This window comes from Scyliorhinus torazame, chromosome 4 (genome assembly GCF_047496885.1).
Source record: "Scyliorhinus torazame isolate Kashiwa2021f chromosome 4, sScyTor2.1, whole genome shotgun sequence".
NCBI lineage: Eukaryota > Metazoa > Chordata > Chondrichthyes > Carcharhiniformes > Scyliorhinidae > Scyliorhinus > Scyliorhinus torazame.
The window spans coordinates 90589732-90614570 of NC_092710.1; positions in this window are offsets into that span (position 1 = coordinate 90589732).

Sequence of the window (24839 nt, forward strand, 5' to 3'; positions counted from 1 at the left end):
GCCTGGCGCTGCCTTTATCCTTTCTGCTCAGCCTTTCCCCTGGCGCTGCCTTTATCCTTTCCCCTGCAGCAGTGTCCCGCGCAGGTCCGTTCCTCTCTGCGCAGCCCGAGCCTGTCGCTGCCTTTATCCTCTCCCCTGCAGCAGTGTCCCGCGCATGTCTGCTCCTGTCTGTTCAGCCCGAGCCTGGCGCCGCCTTTATCCTCTCCCCTGCAGCAGTGTCCCGCGCAGGTCCGCCCCTCTCTGCTCAGCCTCTCCGCTGACGCTGCCTTCATCCTCTCCCCTGCAGCAGTGTCCCGCGCTGGTCCGCCCCTCTCTGCTCAGCCCAAGCCTGGCGCTGCCTTTATCCTCTCCCCTGCAGCAGTGTCCCGCGCAAGTCCGCCCCTCTCTGCTCAGCCTCTCCGCTGGCGCTGCCTTTATCCTCTCCCCTGCAGCAGTGTCCCGCGCAGGTCCGTGTCTCTCTGCTCAGCCTCGAGCCTGGTGCTCCCTTTATCCTCTCCCCTGCAGCAGTGTCTTGCGAAGGTCCGCTCCTCTCTGCTCAACCTCGAGCCTGGTGCTGCCTTTATCCTCTCCCCTGCAGCAGTGTCCCACGCAGGTCCGTTCCCCTCTGCACAGCCCGAGCCTGGCGCTGCCTTTATCCTCTCCCCTGCAGCAGTGTCCCGCGAAGATCCGCCTCTCTCTGCTAAGCCGCTCCCCTGGCGCTGCCTTTATCCTCTCCCCTGCAGCAGTGTCCCGTGCAGGTCCGTTTCTCTCTGCTCAGCCTCGAGCCTTGTGCTGCCTTTATCCTCTCCCCTGCAGCACAGTGTCCCGCGCAGGTCGGTTCCTCTCTGCTCAGCCCGAGTCTGGCGCTGCGTTTATCCTCTCCCCTGCAGCAGTGTCCAGCGCAGGTCCGTTTCTCTCTACTCAGCCTCGAACCTGGCGCTGGCTTTATCCTCTCCCCTGCAGCAGTGTCCCGCGCAGGTCCGCTCCTCTCTGCTCAGCCCCGAGCCTGGCGCTGTCCTTATCCTCTCCCCTGCAGCAGTGTCCCGCGCAGGTCCGACCCTCTCCGCTAAGCCCGAGCCTGGCGCTGCCTTTATGCTCACTGCTCAGCCTGTCCCCTGGCGCTGCCTTTATACTCTCCCCTGCAGCAGTGTCCCGCGCAGGTCCGTTCCTCTCTGCTCAGCCCGAGGCTGATGCTGCCTTTATCCCCTCTGCTCACCCTGTCCCCTGGCGCTGCCTTTATCCTCTCGCCTGTAGCAGTGTCCCGCGCAGGTCCGTTCCTCTCTGCTCAGCCCGAGCCTGGCGCTGCTTTTATCCTCTCCCCTGCAGCAGTGTCCAGCGCAGGTCCGTTTCTCTCTGCTCAGCCTCGAGCCAGGCACTGCATTTATCCTTACCCCTGCAGCAGTGTCCCGCGCAGGTCCGCTCCTCTGCTCAGCACCGAGCCTGGGGCTGTCTTTATCCTCTCCCCTGCAGTAGTGTCCCGCGCAGGTCCGTTCCTCTCTGCTCAGCCGGAGCCTGATGCTGCCGTTATCCTCTCTGCTCAGCCTCTCCCCTGGCGCTGCCTTTATCCATTCCCCTGCAGCAGTGTCCCGCGCCGGTCCGTTCCTCTCTTCTCAGCCCGAGACTGGCGCTGCCTTTATACTCTCCCCTGCAGCAGTGTTCCGCGCAGGTCCGTTTCTCTCTGCTCAGCCTCGAGCTTGGCGCTCCCTTTATCCTCTCCCCTGCGGCAGTGTCCCGCGAAGGTCCGTTCCTCTCTGCTCAGCCCGAGCCTGGCGCTGCCTTAATTCTCTCCCCTGCAGCAGTGTCCCGCGCAGGTCCGTTTCTCTCTGCTCAGCCTCTCCCGTGGCGCCGCCTTTATCCTCTCCCCTGCAGCAGTGTCCCGCGCAGGTCCGCTCCTCTCTGCTCAGCACAGAGCCTGGCGCTGTCTTTATCCTCTCACCTGCAGCAGTGCTCCCCCGCAGGTCCGTTCCTCTCTGCTCAGCCCGAGCCTGATGCTGCCGTTATCCTCTCTGCTCAGCCTCTCCCCTGGCACTGCCTTTATCCTCTCCCCTGCAGCAGTGTCCCGCGCAGGTCCGTTCCTTTCTGCTCAACCCGAGCCTGGCGCTGCCTTTATCCTCTCCCCTGCAGCACAGTGTCCCGCGCAGGTCCGTTCCTCTCTGCTCAGCCCGAGCCTGGCGCTGCCTTTATCCTCTCCCCTGCAGCAGTGTCCCGCGCAGGTCCGTTCCTCTCTGCTCAGCCCGAGCCTGGCGCTGCCTTTATCCTCTCCCCTGCAGCAGTGTCCCGCGCCGGTCCGCCCCTCTCTACTCAGCCCGAGCCTGGCGCTGCCTTTATCCTTTCTGCTCAGCCTCTCCCCTAGCACTGCCTTTATCCTCTCCCCTGCAGCAGTGTCCCGCGCAGGTCCGTTCCTCTCTGCTCAGCCCGAGCCTGTCGCTGCCTTTATCCTCTCCCCTGCAGCAGTGTGCCGCGCAGGTCTGCTCCTGTCTGTTCAGCCCGAGCCTGGTGCTGCCTTTATCCTCTCCCCTGCAGCAGTGTCCCGCGCAGGTCCGTACCTCTCTGCTCTGCCCGAGCCTGGCGCTGCCTTTATCCTTGTGGTGATACACCACCGTACCTCCCTACCATTGTACATAGTATATAATAGTTGTGCGTAACGTGGCCCTGTAATTCTGTGTATTGTACTGTAACTCTGCAGAGGTTCGGTCACTGGTAGGTAACCCGACCTGGCCACGGAGAGCTCCGCCTTAGCCACTCCCCCGGGAGTCAGTATAGGAACCTTCTCTGGGACAAGCCCCATTCTGTCTGGGGTCGTCTGTGTCGGGTAAGCCTCCCATGTAGTATATTAAAGCCTGAGTTAAAGTCTCACATGTCTTTGTGGTTCTTGACGCTTAGCGCATCAATTTAATATACTACAGTTATAATGGAGGCTGCTCTGAAACCTGACAAGCTCTCGCTCGACCCCCACGCTCCACGCGCGGACCACCTTTTCAACTGCTGGCTCCGGTGTTTCGAGGCCTACCTGAAAGCATCCTCCGCCTTCGCCAAAACGGAGGCCGACCGACTCAATCTCCTGTGCTCCCGGCTCGACTGCGGGCTTTTCAACCTCATCACGGGAACAACGACCTATGCCGAGGCCATCGTGAAGCTCAAAAGCCGGTATGCACGAACTGTTAATTCTATTTACGCCCGCCACCGCCTCGCCTCCCGGCACCAGCAGCCGGGTGAACCCCTATCCGTGTTTGTTCGGGACCTCCGTGCCCTCGCGCTCACCTGCAACGCGCCAGCAGTCTCCACTGAGCAGAACACTGAGGCCCTGGCGCTTGATGCCTTTGTAGCTGGCATCGCTTCCGTCCCGATTCGCCAACTCCTTCTGGCACAAACTACCCTGACTCTGGACACGGCAGTCACTATGGCAGAGGCCCAACAGGCAGCCTACGACAATAATGCGTCCTACACGCCTGCACAAACTTCCTATGCTCCTGTCCATGCTCAGTACGTGGCCGCTACCTCCCAGCAACAACCCCTGCAAGTCACGGCCCACCCAGCCACTCCAGCAGTAAAAATGCCTGGGCCCCAGTGTTACTTTTGTGGCCAGGCAAAACACCCCAGGAAACGCTGCCCTGCTAGAGATGCTACCTGTTCAGCCTGTGGCAAGAAAGGCCACTTTGCAAACGTCTGCCGCTCCACTGCTGCCTCGGCGTCCAACGCCGCGGTCTGCTACTCCGGGGTGCCGCCGTCCTCTGTTCACGGCTCGCTGTTCAACATGTGCGACGCAAGGGCGCCGCCATCTTTGATCATCCCCGGCCCGGCTCACTTCACTCCCGGTTCGCCGATCGTCACTTCCGGTTCGCCGATCGTCACTTCCGGTTCGCCGATCTTCGCTTCCGGTCCGTCGCCGATCGTCGCTTCCGGTCCGTCGCCGATCGTCGCTTCCGGGTCCGCCCCGCCACCGAATTGCATCACTTCCGGTCCACCGCCGATCGTCACTTCCGGTCCTGTGCACTGGACCGAAATGCTGCAAAGGGGATGCAGCCACCAACAGCAACCTGGCCTCCAGCAGCAGCCTACGACGCCTGGGCGCTGCCACCTTCTCCCACAGGCCGCTCCTCGGATCCGGCACCCTTCTGCAACAGCTCCACCATCGCATCCATCGTCCTCGACCAGGACCGACTGCATCAGCTCGCCAGATCCACCATGGAGGTTCAGGTAAATTGTTTCACTGTCACCTGCCTCTTCGACAGCGGCAGCACGGAGAGCTTCCTCCACCCGGACACCGTGCGCCACTGCTCCCTCAAGGTACTACCCACGCGCAGGCATATTTTCATGGCCTCCAACTCCCAGTTGGCCGAGGTTTCGGGCTACTGCGTCGTCACCCTCTCAGTGAACGGCGTGGTGTTCCAGGATTTCAAATTCATGGTCCTCCCTCACCTCTGCGCCCCCGCGCTCCTCGGCCTGGACTTCCAATGCCACCTGCTCAGCCTCACCTTGCGTTTTAACGGCCCCCTCCCCCCCCCCTCACGGTCTCCAACCCCCAGTTCTTCCCTGATTCCCCCCCGGGTCCCACCTGTAGTCTCTCCACGCTCAGGATCCCCCCCCCCTTCACTGTTTGCTAATCTCACCCCCGACTGCAAGCCCGTGGCTACTAAAAGTCGGCGTTACAGTTTCGGGGACCGCCAATTCATTCGAGCGGAGATTAAGCGCCTTCTCTCGGAAAATATCATTGCTCCCAGCACCAGCCCCTGGCGAGCCCAAGTGGTGGTAGTCAAGTCTGGTGAGAAACACCGCATGGTCATTGACTACAGTCAGACCATCAACCGGTACACGCTGCTTGATGCGTATCCCCTGCCCCGCATATCTGACATGGTCAACCAGATTGCACAGTACCGGGTGTTCTCCACCATAGACTTGAAATCCGCCTACCACCAGCTCCCTATCCGCCCGGAGGACCGTAACTTCACGGCCTTCGAGGCGGACGGCCGCCTCTACCACTTCCTTAGGGTACCCTTTGGCGTCACCAATGGAGTCTCGGTCTTCCAACGGCAGATGGACCGAATGGTGGACCAGAACAGACTGCGGGCTACCTTCCCGTATCTGGACAACGTCACCATCTGCGGCCACAACCAGCAGGACCATAACGTCAACCTCACGAAATTCCTCCAAACTGCCAAACGCCTCAACCTCACGTACAACGCGGCAAAATGTGTTTTCGGCACCACCCGCCTCGCCATACTCGGCTACGTGGTGGAGAACGGTGTCCTCGGCCCCGATCCCGACCGTCTGCGCCCCCTTCTCGAACTCTCCATTCCCACCTGCCCCAAAGAACTGAGGCGATGCCTCGGACTCTTTGCCTACTATGCCCAGTGGGTGCCTGAGTACGCTGACAAGGCCCGACCCCTCCTCCGTTCCCCCTCATTCCCCCTCCCGCCCGAGGCCTGCCAGGCCTTCCACCTCCTAAAAACCACTATCGCCAGAGCCGCCATGCATGCGGTAGACGAGTCTGCACCATTCCAAGTCGAGAGCGATGCCTCCGACTTTGCCCTGGGTGCCACCCTCAACCAGGCGGGCAGGCCCATCGCCTTCTTTTCCCGCACACTCCAACGCCCCGAGATCAGCCACTCCTCTGTTGAGAAGGACGCACAAGCCATAGTGGAAGCCGTCCGGCACTGGAGGCACTACCTGGCCGGAAAACCATTTACCCTCGTTACTGACCAACGATCAGTTGCGTTCATGTTCGACAACAAACAACGAGGTAAAATCAAAAATGATAAGATATTACGGTGGAGGATCGAACTCTCCACCTACAATTATACTATCTTATACCGGCCAGGTAAGCTCAATGATCCTCCTGATGCCCTGTCCCGTAGTACTTGTGCCAACGCACAGGATGACCGGCTGCGGGCACTACATAATGACCTCTGTCACCCGGGCGTCAGGCGGCTCTACCACTACATCAAGGGCCACAACCTACCCTTCTCAGTCGAGGAGGTCAAGGCCATGACTAGGGACTGCCAAGTCTGTGCGGAGTGCAAGCCGCAATTCTACAAGCCAGACAAGGCGCACCTAATCAAGGCCACCCGCCCCTTTGAACGTCTCAGCATTGACTTCAAAGGGCCCCTCCCCACCCACAACCGCAACACGTACTTCCTCAACGTCATCGACGAGTACTCGCGGTTCCCCTTCGCCATTCCCTGCCCCGACACAACCTCCGCCACCGTCATCAAAGCGTTGCACGACCTCTTCATGCTGTTCGGTTATCCCAATTACGTTCACAGTGACCGGGGCTCCTCCTTCATGAGCGAGGAGCTGCGTCGGTACCTGCTCGCCAGGGGCGTTGCCTCGAGCAGGACGACCAGCTACAACCCCCGGGGGAACGGACAGGTGGAGAGGGAGAACGCGACTGTTTGGAAGGCCGTGCTGCTAGCCCTCAAGTCCAAAGGCCTACCAGTCTCCCGTTGGCAGGAGGCCCTCCCGGCCGCACTCCACTCCATCCGGTCTCTTTTGTGTACTGCAACGAATGCTACCCCTCATGAGCGGATGTTTCTCTTCTCCAGGAGATCGGCATCCGTGACATCGCTTCCATCCTGGCTCCTGTCCCCGGGAGACGTCCTGCTCCGCAAGCACGTGCGGACCTCTAAGGCGGAGCCCCTGGTGGAGAGAGTCCATCTCCTCCACGCCAACCCACAGTACGCGTACATAGCGTACCCCGACGGGCGTGAGGAGACCGTCTCCATCAAGGACCTGGCCCCCTCTGGGGCCCCTGCCGCCCCCGCCCCGCAGCCTCCACCCCACTCCTTCTCTGCTCCCGTCGATCCCTCGGTCTGTTACTACTCCGTGCCAGCCGCTGTCATCCCGCAGTTTCGCCTCGAGCCAGCCGAAGCGGCGGGGGAAGTCATGCCGCCTCGCGACCCAGCACCACCGACCGCACGGATACCACCGGACACTACCTCAGCGCCGCAGCTCCGACGTTCAAAGAGATCAACCAAACCCATCGTTCGTCTCGACCTTAGACGACACGGAACCTCCTGATGGACTCTGTTCACTGCTCCAAATTTTCACCCCGGACTTCCTTCTAAACAAGGGGTGAATGTGGTGATACACCACTGTACCTCCCTACCATTGTACATAGTATATAATAGTTGTGCGTAACGTGGCCCTGTAATACTGTGTATTGTACTGTAACTCTGCAGAGGTTCGGTCACTGGTAGGTAACCCGATCTGGCCACGGAGAGCTCCGCCTTAGCCACTCCCCCGGGAGTCAGTATAAGAACCTCTTCTGGGACAGGCCCCATTCTGTCTGGGGTCGTCTGTGTCGGGTAAGCCTCCCATGTAGTATATTAAAGCCTGAGTTAAAGTCTCACATGTCTTTGTGGTTCTTGACGCTTAGCGCATCAATCCTCTCCCCTGCAGCAGTGTCCCGCACAGGCCCACCCCTCTCTGCTCAGCCCGAGCCTGGCGCTGCCTTTATCCTCTCCCCTGCAGCAGTGTCCCGCGCTGGTCCACCACTCTCTGCTCAGCCTCTCCCCTGGCGCTGCCTTTATCCTCTACCCTGCAGCAGTGTCCCGCGCAGGTCCGTTTCTCTCTGCTAAGCCGCTCCCCTGGCTCTGCCTTTATCCTCTCCCCTGCAGCAGTGTCCCGCGCAGGTCCGTTCCTCTCTGCTCAGCCTCTCCGCTGGCGCTGCCTTTATCCTCTCCCCTGCAGCAGTGTCCCGCGCAGGTCCGTTCCTCTCTGCTCAGCACGAGCCTGGCGCTGCCTTTATCCTCTCCCTGGCAGCAGTGTCCCGCGCAGGTCCGTGTCTCTCTGCTCAGCCTCGAGCCTGGTGCTCCCTTTATCCTCTCCTCTGCAGCAGTGTCCCGCGAAGGTCCGCTACTCTCTGCTCAACCTCGAGCCTGGTGCTGCCTTTATCCTCACCCGTGCAGCACAGTGTCCTACGCAGGTCCGTTCCTCTGCACAGCCCGAGCCTGGCGCTGCCTTTATCCTCTCCCCTGCAGCAGTGTCCCGCGAAGATCCGCCTCTCTCTGCTAAGCCGCTCCCCTGGCGCTGCCTTTATCCTCACCCCTGCAGCAGTGTCCCGTGCAGGTCCGTTCCTCTCTGCTCAGCCTCGAGCCTGGCGCTGCCTTTATCCTCTCCCCTGGCGCTGCCTTTATCCTCTCCCCTGCAGCACAGTGTCCCGCGCAGGTCCGTTCCTCTCTGCTCAGCCCGAGCCTGGCGCTGCCTTTATCCTCTCCACTGCAGCACAGTGTCCCGCGCAGGTCGGTTCCTCTCTGCTCAGCCCGAGTCTGGCGCTGCGTTTATCCTCTCCCCTGCAGCAGTGTCCCGCGCAGGTCCGCCCCTCTCTGCTCAGCACGAGCCTGGCGCTGCCTTTATCCTCTCCCCTGCAGCTGTGTCCCGCGCAGGTCCGTTCCTCTCTGCTCAGTCCGAGCCTGGCGCTGCCTTTATCCTCTCCCCTGCAGCAGTGTCCAGCGCAGGCCCACCCCTCTCTGCTCAGCCCGAGCCTGGCGCTGCCTTTATCCTTTCTGCTCAGCCTCTCCCCTGGCGCTGCCTTTATCCTCTCCCCTGCAGCAGTGTCCCGCGCATGTCTGCTCCTGTCTGTTCAGCCCGACCCTGGCGCCGCCTTTATCCTCTCCCCTGCAGCAGTGTCCCGCGCAGGTCCGCCCCTCTCTGCTCAGCCTCTCCGCTGACGCTGCCTTCATCCTCTCCCCTGCAGCAGTGTCCCGCGCTGGTCCGCCCCTCTCTGCTCAGCCCAAGCCTGGCGCTGCCTTTATCCTCTCCCCTGCAGCAGTGTCCCGCGAAGGTCCGCTACTCTCTGCTCAACCTCGAGCCTGGTGCTGCCTTTATCCTCTCCCCTGCAGCACAGTGTCCTACGCAGGTCCGTTCCTCTGCACAGCCCGAGCCTGGCGCTGCCTTTATCCTCTCCCCTGCAGCAGTGTCCCGCGAAGATCCGCCTCTCTCTGCTAAGCCGCTCCCCTGGCGCTGCCTTTATCCTCTCCCCTGCAGCAGTGTCCCGTGCAGGTCCGTTCCTCTCTGCTCAGCCTCGAGCCTGGCGCTGCCTTTATCCTCTCCCCTGGCGCTGCCTTTATCCTCTCCCCTGCAGCACAGTGTCCCGCGCAGGTCCGTTCCTCTCTGCTCAGCCCGAGCCTGGCGCTGCCTTTATCCTCTCCACTGCAGCACAGTGTCCCGCGCAGGTCGGTTCCTCTCTGCTCAGCCCGAGTCTGGCGCTGCGTTTATCCTCTCCACTGCAGCAGTGTCCCGCGCAGGTCCGCCCCTCTCTGCTCAGCACGAGCCTGGCGCTGCCTTTATCCTCTCCCCTGCAGCTGTGTCCCGCGCAGGTCCGTTCCTCTCTGCTCAGTCCGAGCCTGGCGCTGCCTTTATCCTCTCCCCTGCAGCAGTGTCCAGCGCAGGCCCACCCCTCTCTGCTCAGCCCGAGCCTGGCGCTGCCTTTATCCTTTCTGCTCAGCCTCTCCCCTGGCGCTGCCTTTATCCTCTCCCCTGCAGCAGTGTCCCGCGCAGGTCCGTTCCTCTCTGCGCAGCCCGAGCCTGTCGCTGCCTTTATCCTCTCCCCTGCAGCAGTGTCCCGCGCATGTCTGCTCCTGTCTGTTCAGCCCGAGCCTGGCGCCGCCTTTATCCTCTCCCCTGCAGCAGTGTCCCGCGCAGGTCCGCCCCTCTCTGCTCAGCCTCTCCACTGACGCTGCCTTCATCCTCTCCCCTGCAGCAGTGTCCCGCGCTGGTCCTCCCCTCTCTGCTCAGCCCAAGCCTGGCGCTGCCTTTATCCTCTCCCCTGCAGCAGTGTCCCGCGCAAGTCCGCCCCTCTCTGCTCAGCCTCTCCGCTGGCGCTGCCTTTATCCTCTCCCCTGCAGCAGTGTCCCGCGCAGGTCCGTTCCTCTCTGCTCAGCACGAGCCTGGCGCTGCCTTTATCCTCTCCCTGGCAGCAGTGTCCTGCGCAGGTCCGTGTCTCTCTGCTCAGCCTCGAGCCTGGTGCTCCCTTTATCCTCTCCCCTGCAGCAGTGTCCCGCGAAGGTCCGCTCCTCTCTGCTCAACCTCGGGCCTGGTGCTGCCTTTATCCTCTCCCCTGCAGCAGTGTCCCACGCAGGTCCGTTCCCCTCTGCACAGCCCGAGCCTGGCGCTGCCTTTATCCTCTCCCCTGCAGCAGTGTCCCGCGAAGATCCGCCTCTCTCTGCTAAGCCGCTCCCCTGGCGCTGCCTTTATCCTCTCCCCTGCAGCAGTGTCCCGTGCAGGTCCGTTTCTCTCTGCTCAGCCTCGAGCCTTGCGCTGCCTTTATCCTCTCCCCTGGCGCTGCCTTTATCCTCTCCCCTGCAGCACAGTGTCCCGCGCAGGTCCGTTCCTCTCTGCTCAGCCCGAGCCTGGCGCTGCCTTTATCCTCTCCCCTGCAGCACAGTGTCCCGCGCAGGTCGGTTCCTCTCTGCTCAGCCCGAGTCTGGCGCTGCGTTTATCCTCTCCCCTGCAGCAGTGTCCCGCGCAGGTCCGCCCCTATCTGCTCAGCACGAGCCTGGCGCTGCCTTTATCCTCTCCCCTACAGCTGTGTCCCGCGCAGGTCCGTTCCTCTCTGCTCAGCCCGAGCCTGGCGCTGCCTTTATCCTCTCCCCTGCAGCTGTGTCCCGCGCAGGTCCGCCCCTCTCTGCTCAGCCCGAGCCTGGCGCTGCCTTTATCCTTTCTGCTCAGCCTCTCCCCTGGCGCTGCCTTTATCCTCTCCCCTGCAGCAGTGTCCCGCGCAGGTCCGTTCCTCTCTGCTCAGCCCGAGCCTGTCGCTGCCTTTATCCTCTCCCCTGCAGCAGTGTCCCGCGCATGTCTGCTCCTGTCTGTTCAGCCCGAGCCTGGCGCCGCCTTTATCCTCTCCCCTGCAGCAGTGTCCCGCGCAGGTCCGTTCCTCTCTGCTCAGCACGAGCCTGGCGCTGCCTTTATCCTCTCCCTGGCAGCAGTGTCCCGCGCAGGTCCGTGTCTCTCTGCTCAGCCTCGAGCCTGGTGCTGCTTTTATTCTCTCCCCTGCATCAGTGTCCGCGCAGGTCTGTTCCTCTCTGCCCAGTCTCGAGCCTGGCGCTGCCTTCATCCTCTCCCCTGCATCAGTATCCGCGCAGGTCTGTCCTCTCTGCTCAGCCTCGAGCCTGGCGCTGCCTTTATCCTCTCCCCTGCAGTAGTGTCCGCGCAGGACTGTTCCTCTCTGCTCAACCCGAGCCTGGAGCTGCCTTTATCCTCTCTCCTGCACCACTGACCCGCGCAGGTCCGCCCCTCCCTGCTCAGCCTCTCCGCTGGCACTGCCTTTATTATCTCCCCTGCAGCAGTGTCCCGTGCAGGTCCGTTCCTCTCTGCTCAGCCTCGAGCCTGGCGCTGCCTTTATCCTCTCCCCTGCAGCACAGTGTCCCGCGCAGGTCGGTTCCTCTCTGCTCAGCCCGAGTCTGGCGCTGCGTTTATCCTCTCCCCTGCAGCATTGTCCCGCGCAGGTCCGCCCCTCTCTGCTCAGCACGAGCCTGGCGCTGCCTTTATCCTCTCTCCTGCAGCAGTGTCCCGCGCAGGTCCCTGTCTCTCTGCTCAGCCTCGAGCTTGGCGCTGCCTTTATCCTCTCCCCTGCAGCAGTGTCCCGCGCTGGCCCGCCCCTCTCTGGTCAGCCCGAGCCTGGCGCTGCCTTTATCCTCTCCCCTGCAGCAGTGTCCCGCGCAAGTCCGTTCCTCTCTGCTCAGCCTCGAGCCTGGCACTGACTTTATACTCTCCCCTGCAGCAGTGTCCCGCGCAGGTCCGCCCCTCTCTGCTCAGCCTCTCCGCTGCAGCAGTGTCCTGTGCAGGTCCGCCCCTCTCTGCTCAGCCTATCCGCTGGCGCTGCCTTTATCCTCTCCCTGGCAGCAGTGTCCCGCGCAGGTCCGTTTCTCTCTGCTCAGCCTCGAGCCTGGTGCTCCCTTTATCCTCTCCCCTGCAGCAGTGTCCCGTGCAGGTCCGTTCCTCTCTGCACAGCCCGAGCCTGGCGCTGCCTTTATCCTCTCCCCTGCAGCAGTGTCCCGCGCAGATCCGCCTCTCTCTGCTAAGCCGCTCCCCTGGCGCTGCCTTTATCCTCTCCGCTGCAGCAGTGTCCCGTGCAGGTCCGTTCCTCTCTGCTCAGCCTCGAGCCTGGCTCTGCCTTTATCCTCTCCCCTGCAGCAGTGTCCCGCGCAGGTCCGTTCCTCTCTGCTCAGCCTCTCCGCTGGCGCTGCCTTTATCCTCTCCCCTGCAGCAGTGTCCCGCGCAGGTCCGTTCCTCTCTGCTCAGCACGAGCCTGGCGCTGCCTTTATCCTCTCCCTGGCAGCAGTGTCCCGCGCAGGTCCGTGTCTCTCTACTCAGCCTCGAGCCTGGTGCTCCCTTTATCCTCTCCTCTGCAGCAGTGTCCCGCGAAGGTCCGCTACTCTCTGCTCAACCTCGAGCCTGGTGCTGCCTTTATCCTCTCCCCTGCAGCACAGTGTCCCACGCAGGTCCGTTCCTCTGCACAGCCCGAGCCTGGCGCTGCCTTTATCCTCTCCCCTGCAGCAGTGTCCCGCGAAGATCCGCCTCTCTCTGCTAAGCCGCTCCCCTGGCGCTGCCTTTATCCTCTCCCCTGCAGCAGTGTCCCGTGCAGGTCCGTTCCTCTCTGCTCAGCCTCGAGCCTGGCGCTGCCTTTATCCTCTCCCCTGGCGCTGCCTTTATCCTCTCCCCTGCAGCACAGTGTCCCGCGCAGGTCCGTTCCTCTCTGCTCAGCCCGAGCCTGGCGCTGCCTTTATCCTCTCCACTGCAGCACAGTGTCCCGCGCAGGTCGGTTCCTCTCTGCTCAGCCCGAGTCTGGCGCTGCGTTTATCCTCTCCCCTGCAGCAGTGTCCCGCGCAGGTCCGCCCCTCTCTGCTCAGCACGAGCCTGGCGCTGCCTTTATCCTCTCCCCTGCAGCTGTGTCCCGCGCAGGTCCGTTCCTCTCTGCTCAGTCCGAGCCTGGCGCTGCCTTTATCCTCTCCCCTGCAGCAGTGTCCAGCGCAGGCCCACCCCTCTCTGCTCAGCCCGAGCCTGGCGCTGCCTTTATCCTTTCTGCTCAGCCTCTCCCCTGGCGCTGCCTTTATCCTTTCCCCTGCAGCAGTGTCCCGCGCAGGTCCGTTCCTCTCTGCGCAGCCCGAGCCTGTCGCTGCCTTTATCCTCTACCCTGCAGCAGTGTCCCGCGCATGTCTGCTCCTGTCTGTTCAGCCCGAGCCTGGCGCCGCCTTTATCCTCTCCCCTGCAGCAGTGTCCCGCGCAGGTCCGCCCCTCTCTGCTCAGCCTCTCCGCTGACGCTGCCTTCATCCTCTCCCCTGCAGCAGTGTCCCGCGCTGGTCCGCCCCTCTCTGCTCAGCCCAAGCTTGGCGCTGCCTTTATCCTCTCCCCTGCAGCAGTGTCCCGCGCAAGTCCGCCCCTCTCTGCTCAGCCTCTCCGCTGGCGCTGCCTTTATCCTCTCCCCTGCAGCAGTGTCCCGCGCAGGTCCGTTCCTCTCTGCTCAGCACGAGCCTGGCGCTGCCTTTATCCTCTCCCTGGCAGCAGTGTCCTGCGCAGGTCCGTGTCTCTCTGCTCAGCCTCGAGCCTGGTGCTCCCTTTATCCTCTCCCCTGCAGCAGTGTCTTGCGAAGGTCCGCTCCTCTCTGCTCAACCTCGAGCCTGGTGCTGCCTTTATCCTCTCCCCTGCAGCAGTGTCCCACGCAGGTCCGTTCCCCTCTGCACAGCCCGAGCCTGGCGCTGCCTTTATCCTCTCCCCTGCAGCAGTGTCCCGCGAAGATCCGCCTCTCTCTGCTAAGCCGCTCCCCTGGCGCTGCCTTTATCCTCTCCCCTGCAGCAGTGTCCCGTGCAGGTCCGTTTCTCTCTGCTCAGCCTCGAGCCTTGCGCTGCCTTTATCCTCTCCCCTGGCGCTGCCTTTATCCTCTCCCCTGCAGCACAGTGTCCCGCGCAGGTCCGTTCCTCTCTGCTCAGCCCGAGCCTGGCGCTGCCTTTATCCTCTCCCCTGCAGCACAGTGTCCCGCGCAGGTCGGTTCCTCTCTGCTCAGCCGGAGTCTGGCGCTGCGTTTATCCTCTCCCCTGCAGCAGTGTCCCGCGCAGGTCCGCCCCTCTCTGCTCAGCACGAGCCTGGCGCTGCCTTTATCCTCTCCCCTGCAGCTGTGTCCCGCGCAGGTCCGTTCCTCTCTGCTCAGCCCGAGCCTGGCGCTGCCTTTATCCTCTCCCCTGCAGCTGTGTCCCGCGCAGGTCCGCCCCTCTCTGCTCAGCCCGAGCCTGGCGCTGCCTTTATCCTTTCTGCTCAGCCTCTCCCCTGGCGCTGCCTTTATCCTCTCCCCTGCAGCAGTGTCCCGCGCAGGTCCGTTCCTCTCTGCTCAGCCCGAGCCTGTCGCTGCCTTTATCCTCTCCCCTGCAGCAGTGTCCCGCGCATGTCTGCTCCTGTCTGTTCAGCCCGAGCCTGGCGCCGCCTTTATCCTCTCCCCTGCAGCAGTGTCCCGCGCAGGTCCGCCCCTCTCTGCTCAGCCTCTCCGCTGACGCTGCCTTCATCCTCTCCCCTGCAGCAGTGTCTCGCGCTGGTCCGCCCCTCTCTGCTCAGCCCGAGCCTGGCGCTGCCTTTATCCTCTCCCCTGCAGCAGTGTCCCGCGCAGGTCCGCCCCTCTCTGCTCAGCCTCTCCGCTGGCGCTGCCTTTATCCTCTCCCCTGCAGCAGTGTCCCGCGCAGGTCCGTTCCTCTCTGCTCAGCACGAGCCTGGCGCTGCCTTTATCCTCTCCCTGGCAGCAGTGTCCTGCGCAGGTCCGTGTCTCTCTGCTCAGCCTCGAGCCTGGTGCTCCCTTTATCCTCTCCCCTGCAGCAGTGTCCAGCGAAGGTCCGCTCCTCTCTGCTCAACCTCGAGCCTGGTGCTGCCTTTATCCTCTCCCGTGCAGCACAGTGTCCCGCGCAGGTCCGTTCCTCTCTGCACAGCCCGAGCCTGGCGCTGCCTATATCCTCTCCCCTGCAGCAGTGTCCCGCGCAGGTCCGTTTCTCTCTGCTCAGCCTCGAGCTTGGCGCTCCCTTTATCCTCTCCCCTGCGGCAGTGTCCCGCGCTCGTCCGCCCCTCTCTGCTCAGCCTCTCCCCTGGTGCTGCTTTTATTCTCTCCCCTGCATCAGTGTCCGCGCAGGTCTGTTCCTCTCTGCCCAGTCTCGAGCCTGGCGCTGCCTTCATCCTCTCCCCTGCATCAGTATCCGCGCAGGTCTGTCCTCTCTGCTCAGCCTCGAGCCTGGCGCTGCCTTTATCCTCTCCCCTGCAGTAGTGTCCGCGCAGGTCCGCCCCTCCCTGCTCAGCCTCTCCGCTGGCACTGCCTTTATTATCTCCCCTGCAGCAGTGTCCCGTGCAGGTCCGTTCCTCTCTGCTCAGCCTCGAGCCTGGCGCTGCCTTTATCCTCTCCCCTGGCGCTGCCTTTATCCTCTCCCCTGCAGCACAGTGTCCCGCGCAGGTCGGTTCCTCTCTGCTCAGCCCGAGTCTGGCGCTGCGTTTATCCTCTCCCCTGCAGCATTGTCCCGCGCAGGTCCGCCCCTCTCTGCTCAGCACGAGCCTGGCGCTGCCTTTATCCTCTCTCCTGCAGCAGTGTCCCGCGCAGGTCCCTGTCTCTCTGCTCAGCCTCGAGCTTGGCGCTGCCTTTATCCTCTCCCCTGCAGCAGTGTCCCGCGCTGGCCCGCCCCTCTCTGGTCAGCCCGAGCCTGGCGCTGCCTTTATCCTCTCCCCTGCAGCAGTGTCCCGCGCAAGTCCGTTCCTCTCTGCTCAGCCTCGAGCCTGGCACTGACTTTATACTCTCCCCTGCAGCAGTGTCCCGCGCAGGTCCGCCCCTCTCTGCTCAGCCTCTCCGCTGCAGCAGTGTCCTGTGCAGGTCCGCCCCTCTCTGCTCAGCCTATCCGCTGGCGCTGCCTTTATCCTCTCCCTGGCAGCAGTGTCCCGCGCAGGTCCGTTTCTCTCTGCTCAGCCTCGAGCCTGGTGCTCCCTTTATCCTCTCCCCTGCAGCAGTGTCCCGTGCAGGTCCGTTCCTCTCTGCACAGCCCGAGCCTGGCGCTGCCTTTATCCTCTCCCCTGCAGCAGTGTCCCGCGCAGATCCGCCTCTCTCTGCTAAGCCGCTCCCCTGGCGCTGCCTTTATCCTCTCCGCTGCAGCAGTGTCCCGTGCAGGTCCGTTCCTCTCTGCTCAGCCTCGAGCCTGGCTCTGCCTTTATCCTCTCCCCTGCAGCAGTGTCCCGCGCAGGTCCGTTCCTCTCTGCTCAGCCTCTCCGCTGGCGCTGCCTTTATCCTCTCCCCTGCAGCAGTGTCCCGCGCAGGTCCGTTCCTCTCTGCTCAGCACGAGCCTGGCGCTGCCTTTATCCTCTCCCTGGCAGCAGTGTCCCGCGCAGGTCCGTGTCTCTCTACTCAGCCTCGAGCCTGGTGCTCCCTTTATCCTCTCCTCTGCAGCAGTGTCCCGCGAAGGTCCGCTACTCTCTGCTCAACCTCGAGCCTGGTGCTGCCTTTATCCTCTCCCCTGCAGCACAGTGTCCCACGCAGGTCCATTCCTCTGCACAGCCCGAGCCTGGCGCTGCCTTTATCCTCTCCCCTGCAGCAGTGTCCCGCGAAGATCCGCCTCTCTCTGCTAAGCCGCTCCCCTGGCGCTGCCTTTATCCTCTCCCCTGCAGCAGTGTCCCGTGCAGGTCCGTTCCTCTCTGCTCAGCCTCGAGCCTGGCGCTGCCTTTATCCTCTCCCCTGGCGCTGCCTTTATCCTCTCCCCTGCAGCACAGTGTCCCGCGCAGGTCCGTTCCTCTCTGCTCAGCCCGAGCCTGGCGCTGCCTTTATCCTCTCCACTGCAGCACAGTGTCCCGCGCAGGTCGGTTCCTCTCTGCTCAGCCCGAGTCTGGCGCTGCGTTTATCCTCTCCCCTGCAGCAGTGTCCCGCGCAGGTCCGCCCCTCTCTGCTCAGCACGAGCCTGGCGCTGCCTTTATCCTCTCCCCTGCAGCTGTGTCCCGCGCAGGTCCGTTCCTCTCTGCTCAGTCCGAGCCTGGCGCTGCCTTTATCCTCTCCCCTGCAGCAGTGTCCAGCGCAGGCCCACCCCTCTCTGCTCAGCCCGAGCCTGGCGCTGCCTTTATCCTTTCCGCTCAGCCTCTCCCCTGGCGCTGCCTTTATCCTTTCCCCTGCAGCAGTGTCCCGCGCAGGTCCGTTCCTCTCTGCGCAGCCCGAGCCTGTCGCTGCCTTTATCCTCTCCCCTGCAGCAGTGTCCCGCGCATGTCTGCTCCTGTCTGTTCAGCCCGAGCCTGGCGCCGCCTTTATCCTCTCCCCTGCAGCAGTGTCCCGCGCAGGTCCGCCCCTCTCTGCTCAGCCTCTCCGCTGACGCTGCCTTCATCCTCTCCCCTGCAGCAGTGTCCCGCGCTGGTCCGCCCCTCTCTGCTCAGCCCAAGCCTGGCGCTGCCTTTATCCTCTCCCCTGCAGCAGTGTCCCGCGCAAGTCCGCCCCTCTCTGCTCAGCCTCTCCGCTGGCGCTGCCTTTATCCTCTCCCCTGCAGCAGTGTCCCGCGCAGGTCCGTTCCTCTCTGCTCAGCACGAGCCTGGCGCTGCCTTTATCCTCTCCCTGGCAGCAGTGTCCTGCGCAGGTCCGTGTCTCTCTGCTCAGCCTCGAGCCTGGTGCTCCCTTTATCCTCTCCCCTGCAGCAGTGTCTTGCGAAGGTCCGCTCCTCTCTGCTCAACCTCGAGCCTGGTGCTGCCTTTATCCTCTCCCCTGCAGCAGTGTCCCACGCAGGTCCGTTCCCCTCTGCACAGCCCGAGCCTGGCGCTGCCTTTATCCTCTCCCCTGCAGCAGTGTCCCGCGAAGATCCGCCTCTCTCTGCTAAGCCGCTCCCCTGGCGCTGCCTTTATCCTCTCCCCTGCAGCAGTGTCCCGTGCAGGTCCGTTTCTCTCTGCTCAGCCTCGAGCCTTGCGCTGCCTTTATCCTCTCCCCTGGCGCTGCCTTTATCCTCTCCCCTGCAGCACAGTGTCCCGCGCAGGTCCGTTCCTCTCTGCTCAGCCCGAGCCTGGCGCTGCCTTTATCCTCTCCCCTGCAGCACAGTGTCCCGCGCAGGTCGGTTCCTCTCTGCTCAGCCCGAGTCTGGCGCTGCGTTTATCCTCTCCCCTGCAGCAGTGTCCCGCGCAGGTCCGCCCCTCTCTGCTCAGCACGAGCCTGGCGCTGCCTTTATCCTCTCCCCTGCAGCTGTGTCCCGCGCAGGTCCGTTCCTCTCTGCTCAGCCCGAGCCTGGCGCTGCCTTTATCCTCTCCCCTGCAGCTGTGTCCCGCGCAGGTCCGCCCCTCTCTGCTCAGCCCGAGCCTGGCGCTGCCTTTATCCTTTCTGCTCAGCCTCTCCCCTGGCGCTGCCTTTATCCTCTCCCCTGCAGCAGTGTCCCGCGCAGGTCCGTTCCTCTCTGCTCAGCCCGAGCCTGTCGCTGCCTTTATCCTCTCCCCTGCAGCAGTGTCCCGCGCATGTCTGCTCCTGTCTGTTCAGCCCGAGCCTGGCGCCGCCTTTATCCTCTCCCCTGCAGCAGTGTCCCGCGCAGGTCCGCCCCTCTCTGCTCAGCCTCTCCGCTGACGCTGCCTTCATCCTCTCCCCTGCAGCAGTGTCTCGCGCTGGTCCGCCCCTCTCTGCTCAGCCCGAGCCTGGCGCTGCCTTTATCCTCTCCCCTGCAGCAGTGTCCCGCGCAGGTCCGCCCCTCTCTGCTCAGCCTCTCCGCTGGCGCTGCCTTTATCCTCTCCCCTGCAGCAGTGTCCCGCGCAGGTCCGTTCCTCTCTGCTCAGCACGAGCCTGGCGCTGCCTTTATCCTCTCCCTGGCAGCAGTGTCCCGCGCAGGTCCGTGTCTCTCTGCTCAGCCTCGAGCCTGGTGCTCCCTTTATCCTCTCCCCTGCAGCAGTGTCCCGCGAAGGTCCGCTCCTCTCTGCTCAACCTCGAGCCTGGTGCTGCCTTTATCCTCTCCCGTGCAGCACAGTGTCCCGCGCAGGTCCGTTCCTCTCTGCACAGCCCGAGCCTGGCGCTGCCTATATCCTCTCCCCTGCAGCAGTGTCCCGCGCAGGTCCGTTTCTCTCTGCTCAGCCTCGAGCTTGGCGCTCCCTTTATCCTCTCCCCTGCGGCAGTGTCCCGCGCTCGTCCGCCCCTCTCTGCTCAGCCTCTCCCCTGGTGCTGCTTTTATTCTCTCCCCTGCATCAGTGTCCGCGCAGGTCTGTTCCTCTCTGCCCAGTCTCGAGCCTGGCGCTGCCTTCATCCTCTCCCCTGCATCAGTATCCGCGCAGGTCTGTCCTCTCTGCTCAGCCTCGAGCCTGGCGCTGCCTTTATCCTCTCCCCTGCAGTAGTGTCCGCGCAGGACTGTTCCTCTCTGCTCAACCCGAGCCTGGAGCTGCCTTTATCCTCTCTCCTGCACCACTGACCCGCGCAGGTCCGCCCCTCCCTGCTCAGCCTCTCCGCTGGCACTGCCTTTATTATCTCCCCTGCAGCAGTGTCCCGTGCAGGTCCGTTCCTCTCTGCTCAGCCTCGAGCCTGGCGCTGCCTTTATCCTCTCCCCTGGCGCTGCCTTTATCCTCTCCCCTGCAGCACAGTGTCCCGCGCAGGTCGGTTCCTCTCTGCTCAGCCCGAGTCTGGCGCTGCGTTTATCCTCTCCCCTGCAGCAGTGTCCCGCGCAGGTCCGCCCCTCCCTGCTCAGCCTCTCCGCTGGCGCTGCCTTTATCCTCTCTCCTGCAGCAGTGTCCCGCGCAGGTCCCTGTCTCTCTGCTCAGCCTCGAGCTTGGCGCTGCCTTTATCCTCTCCCCTGCAGCAGTGTCCCGCGCTGGCCCGCCCCTCTCTGGTCAGCCCGAGCCTGGCGCTGCCTTTATCCTCTCCCCTGCAGCAGTGTCCCGCGCAGGTCCGTTCCTCTCTGCTCAGCCTCGAGCCTGGCACTGACTTTATACTCTCCCCTGCAGCAGTGTCCCGCGCAGGTCCGCCCCTCTCTGCTCAGCCTATCCGCTGGCGCTGCCTTTATCCTCTCCCTGGCAGCAGTGTCCCGCGCAGGTCCGTTTCTCTCTGCTCAGCCTCGAGCCTGGTGCTCCCTTTATCCTCTCCCCTGCAGCAGTGTCCCGTGCAGGTCCGTTCCTCTCTGCACAGCCCGAGCCTGGCGCTGCCTTTATCCTCTCCCCTGCAGCAGTGTCCCGCGCAGATCCGCCTCTCTCTGCTAAGCCGCTCCCCTGGCGCTGCCTTTATCCTCTCCGCTGCAGCAGTGTCCCATGCAGGTCCGTTCCTCTCTGCTCAGCCTCGAGCCTGGCGCTGCCTTTATCCTCTCCCCTGGCGCTGCCTTTATCCTCTCCCCTGCAGCACAGTGTCCAGCACAGGTCGGTTCCTCTCTGCTCAGCCTGAGCCTGGCGCTGCCTTTATCCTCTCCCCTGCAGCACAGTGTCCTGCGCAGGTCGGTTCCTCTCTGCTCAGCCCGAGCCTGGCGCTGCCTTTATCCTCTCCCCTGCAGCAGTGTCCCGCGCAGGTGGGCCCCTCTCTGCTCAGCACGAGCCTGGCGCTGCCTTTGTCCTCTCCCCTGCAGCAGTGTCCCGTGCAGGTCCGTTCCTCTCTGCTCAGCCCGAACCTGTCGCTGCCTTTATCCTCTCCCCTGCAGCAGTGTCCCGCGCATGTCCGTTCCTCTCTGCTCAGCCCGAGCCTGGCGCTGCCTTTATCCTCTCCCCTGCAGCAGTGTCCCGCGCAGGCCCACCCCTCTCTGCTCAGCCCGAGCCTGGCGCTGCCTTTATCCTTTCTGCTCAGCCTCTCCCCTGGCGCTGCCTTTATCCTCTCACCTGCAGCACTGTCCCGCGCAGGTCCGCCCCTCTCTGCTCAGCCTCTCCGCTGGCGCTGCCTTCATCCTCTCCCCTGCAGCAGTGTCCCGCGCTGGTCCGCCCCTCTCTGCTCAGCCCGAGCCTGGCGCTGCCTTTATCCTCTCCCCTGCAGCAGTGTCCCGCGCAGGTCCGCCCCTCTCTGCTCAGCCTCTCCGCTGGCGCTGCCTTTATCCTCTCCCCTGCAGCAGTGTCCCGCCCAGGTCCGTTCCTCTCTGCTCAGCACGAGCCTGGCGCTGCCTTTATCCTCTCCCTGGCAGCAGTGTCCCGCGCAGGTCCGTGTCTCTCTGCTCAGCCTCGAGCCTGGTGCTCCCTTTATCCTCTCCCCTGCAGCAGTGTCCCGCGAAGGTCCGCTCCTCTCTGCTCAACCTCGAGCCTGGTGCTGCCTTTATGCTCTCCCCTGCAGCACAGTGTCCCGCGCAGGTCCGTTCCTCTCTGCACAGCCCGAGCCTGGCGCTGCCTTTATCCTCTCCCCTGCAGCAGTGTCCCGCGAAGATCCGCCTCTCTCTGCTAAGCCGCTCCCCTGGCGCTGCCTTTATCCTCTCCCCTGCAGCAGTGTCACGTGCAGGTCCATTCCTCTCTGCTCAGCCTCGAGCCTGGCGCTGCCTTTATCCTCTCCCCTGCAGCACAGTGTCCCGCGCAGGTCCGTTCCTCTCTGCTCAGCCCGAGCCTGGCGCTGCGTTTATCCTCTCCCCTGCAGCAGTGTCCCGCGCAGGTCCGCCCCTCTCTGCTCAGCACGAGCCTGACGCTGCCTTTATCCTCTCCCCTGGCGCTGCCTTTATCCTCTCCCCTGGCGCTGCCTTTATCCTCTCCCCTGCAGCAGTGTCCCGCGCAGGTCCGTTCCTCTCTGCTCAGCCCGAGCCTGGCGCTGCCTTAATCCTCTCCCCTGCAGCACAGTGTTCCGCGCAAGTCGGTTCCTCTCTGCTCAGCCCGAGCCTGGCGCTGCCTTTATCCTCTCCCCTGCAGCAGTGTCCCGCGCAGGTCCGCCCCTCTCTGCTCAGCACGAGCTTGGCGCTGCCTTTATCGTATCCCCTGCAGCTGTGTCCCGCGCAGGTCCGTTCCTCTCTGCTCAGCCCGAGCCTGTCGCTGCCTTTATCCTCTCCCCTGCAGCAGTGTCCCGCGCATGTCTGCTCCTGTCTGTTCAGCCCGAGCCTGGCGCCGCCTGTATCCTCTCCCCTGCAGCAGTGTCCCGTGCAGGTCCGCCCCTCTCTGCTCAGCCTCTCCGCTGGCGCTGCCTTCATCCTCTCCCCTGCAGCAGTGTCCCGCGCAGGTCCGCGCCTCTCTGCTCAGCCTCTCTGCTGGCGCTGCCTTTATCCTCTCCCCTGCAGCAGTGTCCCACGCAGGTCCTTTCCTCTCTGCTCAGCCCGAGCCTGTCGCTGCCTTTATCCTCTCCCCTGCAGCAGTGTCCCGCGCAGGTCCGCCCCTCTCTGCTCAGCCTCTCCGCTGGCGCTGCCTTCATCCTCTCCCCTGCAGCAGTGTCCCGCGCAGGTCCGCGCCTCTCTGCTCAGCCCGAGCCTGTCGCTGCCTTTATCCTCTCCCTGGCAGAAGTGTCCCGCGCAGGTCCGTGTCTCTCTGCTCAGCCTCGAGCCTGGTGCTCCCTTTATCCTCTCCCCTGCAGCACAGTGTCCCGCGCAGGTCCGTTCCTCTCTGCTCAACCCGAGCCTGGCGCTGCCTTTATCCTCTCCCCTGCAGCACAGTGTCCCGCGCAGGTCCGTTCCTCTCTGCTCAGCCTGTCCCCTGGCGCTGCCTTTATCCTCTCCCCTGCAGCAGTGTCCCGCGCAGGTCCGTTCCTCTCTGAACAGTCCGAGCCTGTCGCTGCCTTTATCCTCTCCCCTGCAGCAGTGTGCCGCGCAGGTCTGCTCCTGTCTGTTCAGCCCGAGCCTGGCGCTGCCTTTATCCTCTCCCCTGCAGCAGTGTCCCGCGCAGGTCCACCCCTCTCTGCTCAGCCCGAGCCTGGCGCTGCCTTTATCCTCTCCCCTGCAGCAGTGTCCCGCGCAGGTCCGTTCCTCTCTGCTCAGCCCGAGCCTGGCGCTGCCTTTATCCTCACTGCTCAGCCTGTCCCCTGGCGCTGCCTTTATCCTCTCCCCTGCAGCAGTGTCCCGCGCAGGTCCGTTCCTCTCTGCTCAGCCCGAGCCTGGCGCTGCCTTTATCCTCTCCCCTGCAGCAGTGTTCTACGCAGGTCTGTTTTTCTCTGCTCAGCCTCGAGCCTGGCGCTGCCTTTATCCGCTCCCCTGGCGCTGCCTTTATCCTCTCCCCTGCAGCACAGTGTCCTGCGCAGGTCTGTTCCTCTCTGCTCAGCCTCTCCCCTGGCGCTGCCTTTATCCTCTCCCCTGCATCAGTGTCCGCGCAGGTCTGTTCCTTTCTGCTCAGCCCGAGCCTGGCGCTGCCTTTATCCTTTCTGCTCAGCCTCTCCACTGGCGCTCCTTTATCCTCTCCCCTGCAGCAGTGTCCCACGCAGGTCCTTTCCTCTCTGCTCAGCCCGAGCCTGTCGCTGCCTTTATCCTCTCCCCTGCAGCAGTGTCCCGCGCATGTCTGCTCCTGTCTGTTCAGCACCAGCCTGGCGCCACCTTTATCCTCTCCCCTGCAGCAGTGTCCCGCGCAGGTCCGCCCCGCTCTGATCAGCCTCTATGCTGGCGCTGCCTTTATCCTCTACCCTGCAGCAGTTTCCCACGCAGGTCTGTGTCTCTCTGCTCAGCCTCGAACCTGGCGCTGCCTTTATCCTCTCCCCTGCAGCAGTGTCCCGCGCTGGTCCGCCCCTCTCTGCTCAGCCCGAGCCTGGCGCTGCCTTTATCCTCTCCCCTGCAGCAGTGTCACGCGCAGGTCCGCCCCTCTCTGCTCAGCCTCTCCGCTGGCGCTGCCTTTATCCTCTCGCCTGCAGCAGTGTCCCGCGCATGTCTGCTCCTGTCTGTTCAGCCCGAGCCTGGCGCCGCCTTTATCCTCTCCCCTGCAGCAGTGTCCTGCGCAGGTCCGCCCCTCTCTACTCAGCCTCTCCGCTGGCGCTGCCTATATCCTCTCCCCTGCAGCAGTGTCCCGCGCTGTTCCGTTCCTCTCTGCTGAGCCCGAGCCTGGCGCTGCCTTTATCCTCTTCCCTGCAGCAGTGTCCCGCGCAGGTCCGTTCCTCTCTGCTCAGCCCGAGCCTGGCGCTGCCTTTATCCTCTCCCCTGCAGCAGTGTCCCGCGCAGGTCCGTTCCTCTCTGCTCAGCCCGAGCCTGGCGCTGCCTTTATCCTCTCCCCTGCAGCAGTGTCCCGCGCAGGTCCGCCACTCTCCGCTAAGCCCGAGCCTGGCGCTGCCTTTATCCTCTCTGCTCAGCCTGTCCCCTGGCGCTGCCTTTATCCTCTCCCCTGCAGCAGTGTCCCGCGCAGGTCCGTTCCTCTCTGCTCAGCCCGAGCCTGGCGCTGCCTTTATCCTCTCCCCTGCAGCAGTGTTCTACGCAGGTCCGTTTTTCTTTGCTCAGCCTCGAGCCTGGCGCTGCCTTTATCCGCTCCCCTGGCGCTGCCTTTATCCTCTCCCCTGCAGCACAGTGTCCCGCGCAGGTCTGTTCCTCTCTGCTCAGCCTCTCCCCTGGCGCTGCCTTTATCCTCTCCCCTGCAGCAGTGTCCCACGCAGGTCCTTTCCTCTCTGCTCAGCCCGAGCCTATCGCTGCCTTTATCCTCTCCCCTGCAGCAGTGTCCCGCGCAGGTCCGCCCCTCTCTGCTCAGCCTCTCTGCTCAGCCTCTCTGCTGGCGCTGCCTTTATCCTCTCCCCTGCAGCAGTGTCCCGCGCTGGTGCGCCCCTCTCTGCTCAGCCCGAGCCTGGCGCTGCCTTTATCCTCTCCCCTGCAGCAGTGTCGCGCGCAGGATCGCCCCTCTCTGCTCAGCCTCTCCGTTGGCGCTGCCTTTATCCTCTCCCCTGCAGCAGTGTCCCGCGCAGGTCCGTTCCTCTCTGCTCAGCCCGAGCCTGTCGCTGCCTTTATCCTCTCCCTGGCAGAAGTGTCCCGCGCAGGTCCCTGTCTCTCTGCTCAGCCTCGAGCCTGGTGCTCCCTTTATCCTCTCCCCTGCAGCACAGTGTCCCGCGCAGGTCCGTTCCTCTCTGCTCAACCCGAGCC